The sequence below is a fragment of the Pinus tabuliformis genome, chromosome X (genome assembly GCF_031772625.1).
Source record: "Pinus tabuliformis cultivar Carrire ecotype Pingquan chromosome X, CPIR1, whole genome shotgun sequence".
In the NCBI taxonomy this organism is placed as follows: Eukaryota; Viridiplantae; Streptophyta; class Pinopsida; order Pinales; family Pinaceae; genus Pinus; species Pinus tabuliformis.
The window spans coordinates 457,963,026-457,974,410 of NC_142308.1; the positions used below are offsets into that span (position 1 = coordinate 457,963,026).

General features: G+C 39.6%; 1 pseudogene; it reads left to right on the forward strand.

Annotated features, from left to right (window-relative positions):
- Positions 1-1,539: 1,539 nt before the first annotated feature.
- On the forward strand, positions 1,540-2,193 carry LOC149140586 (polyadenylate-binding protein 2 pseudogene; annotated as a pseudogene).
- Positions 2,194-11,385: the final 9,192 nt, after the last annotated feature.

An 11,385-nucleotide genomic window follows, 5' to 3' on the forward strand; every position in this document is an offset into this window, starting at 1 on the left:
TAATTATCAATAAAACATTTTAACTTGGTCTAATTACATAAAAAAAAAAGATAAAATAAAATAAAAAATAAAAAATTAATAGTTATAATTATAATCAATAATAAAACCAACCTAGATCCATTTAACTACTTATTTTCTAAGCTCCGAGAGAGATTAAATCTCTTGAGATACAGACTTTTTTAGAGTCACAAGGGATTTGATCCTTTTGAAACTTGGTAATTTAGTCTGAATCTAAACTAATAATTTAGTATGAACATACTAACTACCATAAATATAGAAATTTAGTATGAACATACTAACTACCATAAATATAGAAATGTAATTAATTTTTATGTTATATTCAGTTTTAACTTGTTGAAAAACTAGATTATTTTCATGAAATCCCCTCACCCTTAACTCACGTTTGTGATCTTTTAAGCACATTTATAACTTCATCAAAGTCTTTTATTGCTTTTTCACATTATCAATTTAGTACTTTAATATTTTAAAGCACTAGTACCGAGCATTCCTCACTCTATGGATATGTTTTAGAGTTACACTGTTAGCCCCCTAAGCAGGGGTAGCATATTATATTATATATATATATATATGATATTAGGTATGTCATTTTTTAAGTTTGTTTGATCATTTTAATTGAGTGACCTAATATTTTATTTAATTTAGGTGTGTAATTTTTTAGAGTTACACTGTTAGCCCTCTAAGCAAGGGTAGCATATTATATATATATATATATATATGATATTAGGTATGTCATTTTTTAAGTTTGTTGGATCATTTTCATTGAGTCACCTAATATTTAATTTAATTTAGGTGTGTGATTTTTTTAGAGATGTTTATTACTTTGTAAATGTCTTTTATTGCTTTATTATTTTGGTTATTAATTTAATTCATTTTAATATTTACAATTTTTTTTATTTTATGTATTCATTTTAGATATTTTTTTATTTGGTTATCAATGTTTTTTATTGCTTTTTTATTTTGGTTATTAATTTAATTCATTTTGATATTTTAAAAGAGTAGAAGTCTGCATTTCTTTATTTTATGTATTCATTTTAGATTTTTTTTTTAATTTGGTTATCAAATTGATATTCCAAGTTATTAGTTTGGGATATTTTACTCTATATTAAAGTACACGCTCTTTTATATATATTGAATGAGTAATTTATTGAAGTAATGTGGTGAAAGAACTAAAAATATGTCACCGTAATTTGAAACCAAATAAAAAACATAACATCCATTATAGCATCGACACAGAAAAACCACTCTAAAGAGAGCAAGACCAAAAAAACACCACCCGGAAGTCCACATTGACAAATCATTTCCATCCATGGACGTCGGCCGTGGCAAACAAATACTTCCATTAATGGTGTTCATTAAAACTATATAAACCCATCTCCATATTGTAGAAAGACCTGCACACGACAAAGTTACCGTGGCAAGCAAATACTTCCATTAATGGTGTTCATTAAAACCATATAAACTCATCTCCATATTGTAGAAAGACCTGCACACGACAAAGTTACCCGAGACATGCTAGCAATGGAGGAGCATGAAGTGTATGGCGGGGAAATTCCAGAGTATGAACCAGAAGACACCGAAATAGAGTATGAACCAGAAGACACCGAAATGGGCATTAATGAGAAAGAGTTGGATGTGATGAGCAAAAGGCTACAGGAAATTGAAGAAGAGGCAGCCGCCCTGAGAGAAATGCAGGTCAAGATCGCTCAAGAAATGCAGATCCCCGCCGTGCCAGACCCTGCTACTTCAGGGGTTGCGGATCAAGCGAGCAGAGAAGAAGCGGATTCGCGTTCTATTTTTGTTGGAAATGTTGATTACTCCTGCACTCCAGAGGAAGTGCAGCGTCATTTTCAGTCATGCGGGACAGTTAACAGGGTTACTATTAAAACTGACAAGTTTGGTCAGCCAAAAGGGTTTGCTTATGTTGAATTTCTGGACGCTGTCTCTGTTCAAAATGCACTTCGTCTGAATAACTCTGAACTTCATAATCGCCAGCTGAAGATTACAGCGAAAAGGACAAATGTTCCAGGAATGGGGCAGCACCGTTATCGAGGTCGAAGGTTCAATCCCTATGCTCGGCCTTATTATTACGCCCCCCCTCCAATTTATGGGTATGGGTATGGGAAGATGCCAAGATACAGGCGCCCCATACGCTATCGGCCTTATTATTATTAATGGAAGTCATCAAAGCGGTTTTGGTTGATTTTGCTTGCATTTTTCTTCATTGATTTTGCATTGTTGTGACTGGATTCTCTGGTAAGAGATTTAGGGAATGCATTCACTTTTGATTTCATTTGGTAGAGATTGAGAGTGGTCTACACTGTAATGCTAATGTTTGAGGAGACAGGATTGGAAATTTGATTTGTATGTAGTAAACAGTGTTACTGTAATGCATTCATTTGTAATGTTTGAGGAGACAGGAGGATTCAAATATTTGAACTTTTTAAAATCAAAATTCTAGTTTATATGTAAATTTTCTTTGAATGGGTAGATTAAATGTTTTGCAGAAGTATTCACGGTATGTGAACAATGAGGTAGTGTTGTATATGTAATTCCTTGAATAGGTATATGTGAACAATGAGGAAATGATGAAGTGTTGTATATGTATTTCTTTAAATAGGTAGATTTGATTATGGTTGATGTGTTGTATATGTAATTCTTTAAATTTAGTAGATATTATCGTGGTTCATGTTTTATAGAAAAGTATTTACAAAATCTGGTGAACCCAAAGGTAGTAAGGGTTTTTTTTAATGTGTAATAGTAAGGTTGTTTTGAGTAATTAGTGTTTTGAATAGTTAAATTTTAGTACCTGAAATAAGGTAATTATAAGGTTATTCTGTATATGTAATTTTTTGAATGGATAGATTGAGTTTGATAGATGTTTTAAAGAAGTATTTATATGATTTAAATTATAAAGTAGTAAGCAGTAAGCTTGTTTATTTAATTTTTTAACTTGGTAAAATTGAATATGGTTGATGTCTAACATCAGTATTTATGGGATTTAAACCATAAAGTAGTAAGGTTGTTTTTTATATGTATTATTTTGAATTTCTAGTTTGAGTATGGTTGATCACAAAAGTATTTACTAGTTTTGAACTAGTATCTTTAAATGTGGATTAAACTTTGATTTGAATTATGAATTTGATATATTAATTGAAAGTTATACATGAGATGGTGATGTTTTTAAGTATGGTCACCCAAATGCCATAGGAGAGTGAAATTGAGGTGCTTTTAGTTGCCCCATGATGTGTGAGGTTTGAATCATTTATGTAACCAAAAAACATCATGTTTTTCTTACGCAAGTGCTTGATTGTAGAATAGTAGGGGTGTGAGAGAGAGGAGGGTGGGGGGTTGTCTAGGAAGAGAAATGAAGACCACTAGCAAGATAAACAAGATAAATGTGATCAATACATATAATCTATTTTGTAGATGTGAGAGGCATTCCCATGCTCATGAACATTTAAACTCAAGTTGTAGAGATAGTTGGATCTTGTAAGGGCTTGATATGAACATCACTTTCCACATCAAAAAAGAGAGCTTCAATTACTAATAAAAAGACATTACAAGAAAGACCTATGATGGAATAATGGTGCATAGGGGGAAAGCACACAATCATGTGGGGCTAGAACATGTATGGATTCACTTGAGAGGTAGCTCATCCATGAAGGAGAATAACTATAAACATCCTCATACTTCATCGAATAATATGAAAACCCTATTTACTTCATAAATACTAACCAACTTGGAAAGTCATTAATTTGGAGGATAATATTCAAAAGGAAATTGAGAATTTTTATAGGGGGTTGAATGAGAAGTTGTCAAATAGTTTAGCTCAAGGAATACCAGAATAACAACATAGGGGTTGACAACACATTAAGCCACACTAGGATTGCTTCTCCCTTGAATGTATTACTAATGATATGATGAAAATTAGGGTGGGGGTTTTATATTTAGATCCAAAATTATGTAAATGGTGGGAATGACAAACATATATTTAGGCTACATTTCCTAAAGTTAGTTTGTTAAAATTGTTCTGTAGACTTCAACAAAGAGACACATTCTTTAGGGAAACTTATCAGTTTACACCATATTCGCTCAATAATCAACGTTAGAGCATCCTTTGAGAAATATCCATCCATACAAAGAACATAACACCGATTCCTTCTATAAAGAATGTTTCATTAGTGGCCTCAAGGAGGAGATTCAAGAATTAAGTTAAATAGTAATGTCTTGTTATGTGGTTAGGAGCAATTGTGAGGCCCCTAGATGTGGAGATGGTGATTAATGCTAAAAAACACTAGAATTCTATAGAGACATGGAAATATGCTTTGGATGGGAGATTCTCTCCTAATCCTACATCATCTCGTCAAAGGCTCCCTTGTAAAGGAGAAATATATGAAAAACATCATGAAAGGAATCAAGAAAATTGTGGAATATCTCCCAACCAAAGGATGGTTGTATAAATAGTTGTGTACTACTAATGTAAGAGTCATGACTGGCTAAAGCGGCTAAACTATAAACTCAAGAATTAAGTGCAAAATTAAATGGATGGATTGAGGAGAGGACACCAAAATCCATAGTTTTGAGGGAATATGGAGCTTGCTTGTTTGAAAATCCATGAAATATCCTAGAGTTATTATTGGAGTTGTTCTGACTTGATTGAGCCACCACCACTTGACAATAATTATGAGATTTGACATAGAGGTGAGGGGCATGGGACGATGCCCATCTCCCCTTGATGATCGAGGAATGGATGAGTAGATGATGAATCTTAAAGAAAGAAAAGAAGCGTTGAAGATGGTGGCATAAATGGTGGAGGGGAACATAGTCTGCTTCAAGAGTAGAAAGCAGATTGAGAAACCAAGAGAGATTGCACCTTTTTTGAAAATGAAGGGATGAAGATGAAAGTATATTTACACATATTAGAGTATTCCATGAGGTTATTCTTAATTGAGTTCTTATTCTACATCTTGGTTGGTTTGGTTGTTGTTTTTTAGAGTGTTTGAGACTAGCACGAATAATGTGGAACTATGGAGCATGAGATATGGAAGCAAAGGAAGTCATGGAGAAAATTGTTGAGCCATGCTCTGTGAAATTCATGTGAAATTTTGGGTGTTGTTGCCTATGTTTTGTGTTTGAGTCCACTAGATTGTGTGTCTATGCCTGTGTGGTCAGTGGGAAGCTTAGTGGATGCCTATCTATCATTATGGTGCTTGTTGTATAGCTAATAAACCACCAGTATAGGGAAATCTAAGTCACTAAGGAGAACTCCACACCCATTCTCCCCAAGGAAATTCACCAAGCAGAACTCTTACTCATCTCTTAAAAGTACAAAGGTTGTCTCGAACATAAATAGAAAAATACCAAAGACATGAAATTTTCTATAATTGTGATGAAAAATATGTTTTAGGTCATGTGTGTAAAGAACACAAATTGTCCCAAATTGATAAGACCAATCAAAACTTGATTTAATACATAACTAGTGAAGAAACATTGGCATTACAAGATAAGGACACTAACACTCATCCTTAGTCATTTCAACTCCATAAACCTCGAAACTCATGGGCTACGTAAAGCATAGAAAGTTATAGTCCTAGTCAATAGTGGTAGCACTCACAATTTCATTCGCAAGAGAGTGGTGGAACAAATTCACTATTTTGTACACCCAATGTAGAACTTTCAAATCATGATCATTAATAGAGATATGACAAAATGTGGCAGTAGATGTTAAAAGTGCCAAACCCTTGATGGGAGACTATTAAAAACCCATCTACATGCCATCAACATGGGTGGTTGTGATATAATATTGGCGGAAAATGGTTATGTGTCATGTACCTTCTCAAACACATTAGTAACAGGGTGTTGCTACACAATTTTGCACATTTTTGACTAAGGAAGAGGGCCCCATACTTTTGACTTAGGGACTTAGGGGCCAAATCGACTTTATTTAGCTGCTAGTGGAATGTGGGGGCCACACACATTGGAGTTCAAATTAGCCATTCGATATGCTTGGAGTGAAAATCAAATGGTGGGATGGAGGGGCCCACATGAGGTTAAGGGGGCCCAAGGAGTTATAAAAAGAGATCAGCTCTCATTTTGTTTTCATTCTGAATATTTGACAAGCAAACTCGCTCTTGTATGCTCTATTTCTTAGTGAGTCTACCCATTGTTTAGCCATGAGTCTTCCGCAGGGAAGATTCAACTTGTACTTTCAGGGGCCATCTGTGCCTGCCCTTGGGAGGTTGTTCCACAGAGATTGCGGATGTTTCCAACACTAATTCAAAACTCATCCAACCACGTAGAGGAAGGGACTGCCTGTTTTCTGGGCAGCCAAGAATACACAGAGGTTGATTTAGCTAGCCAAGAGGGCCCTCACTTGCTGGGAGTTTTCGGGAGCAAGGAAGGTGGAGGATTGAGGGTATTTTATCAGTGTTTTGCAACAAGCCAGCTAGTACACGTATTAGTATACATTTTTGGGCAGAGAGACTGCACAGTGGCCTCCAACAACAAATTCGTGGGGCTTAATTGAGCATATATCAGGGTTAGGGATCATCCGGGAAGCAAGGGATCAAATAGTATACGGGAAAGCAACATTTAAGGGGTGTTTCCAAGTGGATTTGCAGGTTGTTTCCTGCAAATTGAAGTTGGCAGCAGTAGCCGGAGAGTAGCTCCTAAGAGGCCAAAAATCCAAAGTCAAAATTAGAGAAATTCCCTTCTAGGTTTTGTCCAAGGAGTCTAAGGCTAAAAAGGCAGTATTTTTTGGGCAGTTTTTGGGCACTTTCCAGCAGGCCAAAGTCAGCAGATCAACGGTTTACTAGGACAACGCAGAGCATAGTAGAGCAACTAATGAACAATCATCTTTCCAGCTATTCTACCACCTAGGTTTGGTCCAGCTTGTCCTTGAGACAAGTTCAAGTGCACTACTCCATTTATATATTGTACTCATGCTCTCATATTTCATAAAATATGGCTCAACAATTCTAGTATTACAATGTTTCATGGGTGTTTGCTAAATGTTTTTAATTTTCCATTGTTGCACTGTTTGTTTAATTGGTTTATCACTTAAATTCCTATTTAGGAATAGTGGTATCAGAGCATGATCTTGGCCCGGCTGTGGGTAACCAATAAGATCATGGAAGATTTGGGCATGTATGCACAGTGACGAGTTACACCGTACACTACCCATGGCTCAAGGGCGATTCAATATGCAGGGATTTTGGGGTGGAATCCAATGGAGTGATGAGAGGTTGGCTCAGTTGAGGAAGGTGTTAGCCATGATCCATCCTTGTCCTTACAACATAGACACTAGAGGTGCACAAGCCATGGGAGTAAAACCATCTACACTATGTGGGGAAATCCAACAAAATCAAGGCACCAGATCTCTTGGAAAGGAGCAGGCAGGCCAGAGACAGTTAGAGGATGAGTCAAGGAGACGATTTTGTTGGTGGAGATCTAGTCTTAGACATTAGGGGCCCTAGGAGGAGATTGAACATGAGGTAGAGGACACGCGAGAGTGTGAGGATCACATTGGTATACCCAGTGTGGCACAAGAGTCACCATTGTTGGAGGCCTCTTTGATAGAACTAGTTGACACCTTGGGGGAGAAAGTAGAACATACACCCATAGGACCATCCATTCATGAGGTGTCAAGAAACATCCCCACTATTGATGAGGAGCCAATAGATACAGAGGCATCCAGATCTATGACACAATTGTCGGACGACAGTCACCTACAACTGACTGATGAGCATGTCTTGCATGTTGGGTTGTCTAGGGAGGAGTAGTTGGAGGCTCATGTGGAGCCCATGATGGAGGAGGATGTGCAACCATCCTTTGGGCTAGCCAATGATGAGGGGCAACATAGAGACCGCATGTTGGGATTTGAGCACAATTTGCTTCAGAGGCACACTGACATGATCTAAAGCGTTATCAGCCCATCCTTACGCATTGGATTGAGAGAGGCGGAGTTGTCTAGACATACCAAAGGGGATGACCAGGTTAGCAGAACTGTTGGGTCTCCTTTGCCCATTGGAGAGAGAGACAGAGCTACTTAGTCAGATTTCATGTGTTGACCTGGGTAGTGGGATGAGACGGTCAGAGTTGCACAAGATGCAACATCCGCGTGTCAGGCTTGTTCTATGTGCTAGATTTTGTGCATTCGATCCCTCTCTTCGGGTTGGATGGTGAGAGATTTTGAGTTGGTACCCTGTGGAGTGGGCTAGACTCATGGAGATGGTCGTAGTTCGGAGTAAATCTCAGTGGGAGCTCTCAGACATTGAGGGTGTTGGAGGCCCAAGTTGGCATTGGAATCCAGGCAGGGCTTCTTATCTGATATCAGACATGTGGGAAGCTATGGCGTTGATGTGGTAGTTAACCCCATGCTTGAGTGCATGCATTCCTTAGGGGATCTCTAGTTGATGCTAGTGGCTAGTTGGTTTGTGAGCATAATCCATTAGTTGTTTTGGCATGTTGGTTGCGGATGGGGATGATTAACATTCTCTGGCAGGAGCTGGTTCAAGGAGGTGGAATGGATCGGTCACCAGACTAGATATTGTATGGAGATGATGTTCTCCCATTAAGGTTTAGGACTCAGGGGTCATAGACGATCGGCACAGTAGAGATATCCCCCTTAGTAGGAGTGGAGTTAGGGTGCTCAGGTTTACCATGATGGATGAGGTGACATGGCACGTGTCATGTTGGGGTCACTATAAGAGTGGAAAACACTTTGGCACATGTTGGATACCATATGTTACAGGGTGGTATGATAGTAGGTAGTGGTACATAAGACTACACAGAGTCAGGTCGTTGTGTACAGTGTTATATAGAGGGATGTGGCCTGATGCATAAAGACCCAATTCTAGGCCACATCACCCAGTGGTGTCGAGGGCTATGCAGCGAGGAGCAGTGGTCTACAGAGGATCATGGAGATACATGGTGGGATACCATAGCATGCTGGCTTACAGTGTGGAGTAGGATTACTCTTGAGCATTCTGGCATACACTTGATCATACTCTTTGGGACATACCCACCCATCATCCTCAAGTGTTGCTTACAATCGCAGAGAGATTGGTTGTTTCATTTTGACACTCTCCATTCAAGAAGCAGGGCATGGGGAACTCACCCTAGGCACTTGGATGAGACATCATGAGTCATGGGCCAAGATGAGACTCTCTAGTTGAGACACTTAGTTGGTGCATGCATCAATGGTTACAAACTTGGGGAGTATGGTTGGTTGTCGAGGTAGCATATGTTCCACCCCTAGGTTCACACTTAGGAAGGTGACTGAGAGGCAGTTACATGGTTCTTTTTTATTTGGACAGCTTGAGGCATTAGGGGAGCAGGAGGTGCGGAGGACAATAGTCCTTGTTGGCAAGATGATGCCTAGGATTCTGGAAGTACTTGAGCACATCATCAAGAGTTGGGATAGCAGATCTCGTTGTGTGATTTGGCAGGCACAGAACAACTGGATACCTACAGGAGGTAGAGACTGGGCACAAAGGGGTCCCAACAACTAGCAGCATATCACAGTGATATACAAAGAGGATTGGGGTTTGTGGACCTCCAGTATGGTTATGGGATCCAAGGATCCAATGGATTGGTGGGATACTCCACTCCTCAGTGAGCATGGTCGGGATAATAAGTAGACTGATTCGTTCACATGCAAACACATGGGCGATCACTGAAGTCCTCACTGTAGGACAAGGAAGATTGTTGCTCAAGATTTCGACTAGCCATGGAGTGATAGGCACTGGCACTATTGAGTCACTTTGGCAAGATTGGCCTAGCCTCGATCATCGCATAGACTATGGCCGAGAGTTATGGGAGAGGAGGTTTTGGTACGAGCATGCTAGGCAGTCATTCATGACTAGAGTGTCACGATGTTAGTAGGATAGGTTCCTTTTGCGATGGGCAGGGGATTCTGGCATAACAAGGTTGAGCAGTTCAACTGCCATAGAGGTGAGCTGGTTTCTACAGGGGAGGGCCATGCAGATCTTCCATTTGGTTTTAGTGATTCATTGATGGTGTGAGGAACTTCACCATGTGGCAGGGTGATCGACATGAGGAGATCAGGGGAGGCCCGGGTAGACGAGGGTTCAATTTCACTAGGATTGGATTGCATCTTCAGGAGTTTACACTTGTAGTGCATGAGATGGACTATTCAGTAGAGCAGCTTCATGAGGATTTGGGAAGAGTTTTACATCGTCAATATGCTCTACTTATTGGTGTTTTACATAGGGGTTCTAATGCCCATATCTGACAGGATAGTGAGTGGAGAAAGGGGGGCTTCACGTTGATCAGGTTGGCTTGGGATCCTGGTATCAAGGGACTCCTTCACTATAGGATAGTACAACGATCAGGGATGATCCAATGGCACATTTGGGAGCCTGGTGAAGTTTGCATTGATAGTGGGGGTCCACAATCAGAGAGGGTGTTTGTTCAGGCATTGCTTGAGGAAAAGCAATGTTTGGTGCATTGGAAGAACCTTCTAGATGAGGATGCCACCTGGGAGGGTGAACACATTTTGGAGCACCCAACTTTGAGGTTGATTGAGGGCAAGCAACATTTGGGAGGGGAGAACTGTCATGTCCCTTCTCAAACACATTAGTAATAGGGTGTTGCTACACAATTTTGCACATTTTTTACTAAGGAAGAGGGCCCCACACTTTCAACTTAAGGACTTAGGGGCCAAATCGACTTTATTTAGCTACTAGTGGAATGTGGGGGCCACCCACATAGGAGTTAGAATTAGCCATTCAATATGCATGGAGGGAAAATTGAATGGGTGGATGGAGGGGCCCACATGAGGTTAAGGGGTCCTAAGGAGTTATAAAGAGAGATCAGCTCTCATTTTGTTTTCATTCTAAATATTTGACAAACAAACTCACTCTTGTACACTCTGCTGCTTAGCGAGTCTACCGACTGTTTAGACACGAGTATTCCGTAGGGAAGATTCAACCTCTACTTTGGGGGACCATCCGTGCCCACCCTAGGGAGGTTGTTCCACAGAGATTGCAGGAGTTTCTAGTAGTGATTCACAGCTTAGCCATCCACGCAGAGGAAGGGACTACGTGTTTTTTGGGTAGCCAGAAATATGCAGAGGTTGATTTAGCCAGCTAAGAGGCCCCTCACTTGCTGGGAGTTTTCGGGAGAAAGGAAGGTGGAGGACTAAGGGTATTTTATCATTTGCATCCAGCTAGCTAGTACACGTAGCAGTATACATTTCTGGGCAGAGAGACTATGCAGTGGCCTCCAACAGCAAATTTGTGGGGCTTGATTGAACAACCATTAGGGCCAAGGACCATCCGGGAAGCAAGGGATAAGATAATACAAGAGAAATCAGCATTTGAGGGGTGTTTCCAAGTGGAT